General features: G+C 41.3%; 1 protein-coding gene across 1 annotated transcript in view; it reads right to left on the minus strand.

Annotated features, from left to right (window-relative positions):
- col8a2 (collagen, type VIII, alpha 2) overlaps window positions 1–2,470 on the minus strand; it is a 57,660-nt gene extending 55,190 nt beyond the window's left edge. The window contains exon 1 of the mRNA XM_014011187.1: window positions 1,769–2,470. The gene's annotated coding sequence lies outside the window, so the exon portion shown is untranslated. The remainder of the gene's footprint in view (window positions 1–1,768) is intronic.
- Window positions 2,471–2,792: the final 322 nt, after the last annotated feature.

The raw sequence follows: 2,792 nt of genomic DNA on the forward strand, positions 1-2,792 counted from the left end.
AGTTTTTGGTTAAATTTTACTAATAGGTTTTGGTTAAATTTTACTAATAGTTTTGGTTAAATTTTACTAATAGTTTTTGGTTAAATTTTACTAATAGGTTTTGGTTAAATTTTACTAATAGTTTTGGTTAAATTTTACTAATAGTTTTTGGTTAAATTTACCCAAGTAAATTGGTTGCAAATTGTTACCCCAATTTTTTTGGTTAAATTCTATAGGTTGTTTTTAACAGTGTACCGTGACTTTTGTTTGTACTTGTTTGGCCACACTTTCACTTCGGGTATCGGAGGCCTGAATGGGCAGGAAACTGGTGTGTCTGGCTAAACAATGTGGGCACTTGAGTCGCGCGTAACCACAAGCCAGTCAATTGCTGGCCACCTGCCATACAGAGGAGGATGCTAATCTGTGTTTGTCATGGCTACAGGGAAACCTCACTTCACCCACACAGCAGTTGTAGAGTCAAAATAAGAACATGCCTAAAAAAGGCATTTGTTGTGCATCTGTTGAGCTAAAAGTTGTGCATTTGGAGCAAAATGAGTTTTAATTCAACTTAACTCCTGTTGTACGKCTCCATCAGAACAAAGATTTCATGCTTCAGTGTGCATCCTGCCGTTCCAGTTTGCAGTAACCACTTTAATACCAGCAGAAGCTCAGTCAGCTAAGGACATGCATGAGGTGCTGTGCACGGACCAATACAAAACACATCTGCACATGGAGTCAGTTTCTAAAACCGCAAGCCAGTGAATTACAGGGAAGCTGCCAAATGTTTTTGGATTTTAGGAGTCCAGACGTCTGTCTTTTGCACTCTCCTCTTCTGTTGACAAAATGATGGAACTCTAATCACCGATCATGTCGTATCAGCTCCATATTTTGGATGTGTTCTAAGCATCACGTGTGTTCTTGTTCCTTTTTTCCCCCCTCATTTCTCTCTATTTTTTTGTCTTATTTGTTGGTTTGCCACGTGGGAACACCTGAAAACTGAGAGTCTTCACTACTGTATCTGTCCTCTCTGGGTTTCAGATGAGGGGATGCTGTTACAGAAGGAATGCAGCATCGCTTGCCAGAGGCGCTACAGCGAATGGACCGAGTTAAGCAACAAAAGAATGAGAAAAAGGAAATCGAGCGTTTTTACATGTTTTTCTCCTTAGAAATATGATTAGCAAATATGTCAAATAAAACAAAGTGAACGCCAGATTGCATTGCATAACACACACGAGAGTGGTCCAAATGGAGAACATTTATGTTGCATCAGTAGTTGTAACTCAACCTGCTGCCTCACTGATCTATGATGATTCGCAATTATGAAACATGCCACGCCCATTTCAACATCTTCACCTAAAACTATATATGTGTGTATGAAAGCAGCAACACAGTMAGAAGATGGAATTTATTCTCCCTCCCACCCCAAATAAATACTCAATCCCATCAGTTTCTAGATGAGTTAAATGATTGAAATGAAGGAAAGACTAAAAAAGATTTGTATAAAGGAGTTTGGTGAACAAACTGCACTTGTTCTTTTTAATCTGCAAGTTTTCACTTTGCACACAAGCTTAGGAGCGAAGAGAATTACACAGGTCTCATGACTGAGAATCTGTTTTTCTTTTAATACATTCTTTCCCCTTTCCTGTTCTCTCCTTCTGTTTTATTTGGCCAAAGTCACCTCAGGCACATGTGATAAAATGAAGAAATGACAGGAAATGAGGATGCTAGCAGAGCCAGAGGAAAGATGAAGACAAAAATAAAATAAAATAATAATAATAAATGTCCTTACCTTTCTCTCCTGGAGGGGGGGGGGTTGCACTAAGTAAAGGGGAGCTGTAGGTGTACGCTTCAGGTGGCTGTCTCTTCTACCTCCCTCCTTGTTTCAACCAAGTGAGTCTCCCATGAGATGTGAGTGTTTCAGATGTTCAGTGAATATGCAGCCAAAAAGGAGGAGATGTATCCTCCGGGGCAAAAAACTGCCTCCTTGAACTGGTCCAGTGCTGCTAACAAGTGCTGGGAAATCCAAAAAATCCAAAAATTAAAACTAAATCACAAGTCAAAATAAGGTATGATCAGCTGCAGGTGGAGCAAGCTCTTGTCTCAATTTTGCTATTTCTGTTTTCAGCAAAAATAAAAAAAATAAAACTTTTAAAAGTCCATTCACGTGCTCCTTGGAAGGGGATGGTGAGCCCAAAAAGGGACAGAAAAGAGAGCTCTCCTCTCTTTGCTGTTTTTCAAGCTGTCCAGGCGCAGGTCTGAGAAACACCTTCCCAAACTATGCACTTTCACTCTCCGGGATGGAAAGAAGGAGGGAGAGACAGAGAGGGAGTGGAGGCAACTCCGTCCGTCACTCAGGTTAGTCAGGCAGGAGTGTGGCGGGGCAGTGGCTTTGGAGCTGAAGGTCCCAACTCCCAAGACTTATAACCAGAGGCTGTGCACCTCTCCGCTCGTCTCGCTGGCTTACACAGTGATCCCTGTACCACTGGCTTATTTTGGGAAAGACAGGCAGGATTGTTCATTGGGCTTACCCCCTTTTCATACAAAAAAGCAAGTGTCTTGCGTTTGGCTGCTGTAAGGAAGGAGGGGTGTGAGCAGGATGGGGTGGGGTAGCTGCTGCACAGAGAGGGGTGGGGTAGGATCAGTAGATGAGATCGAGGAAAGTCAGGAAAAGTGTATATTTGGAAGCATCTCTTCTGCCATTGATTTCTATCCACTTTTTAATATTTTCTTTACATTTTAAAACTTACCACTTTATACCAAACTTTGTGCTATCCTATGTGCTGTACCAAAAAGTTCAAGTTACAAACAGTAAC

The sequence above is a fragment of the Austrofundulus limnaeus genome, unplaced genomic scaffold (genome assembly GCF_001266775.1).
Source record: "Austrofundulus limnaeus strain Quisiro unplaced genomic scaffold, Austrofundulus_limnaeus-1.0 Scaffold78, whole genome shotgun sequence".
NCBI classification, from domain to species: Eukaryota; Metazoa; Chordata; class Actinopteri; order Cyprinodontiformes; family Rivulidae; genus Austrofundulus; species Austrofundulus limnaeus.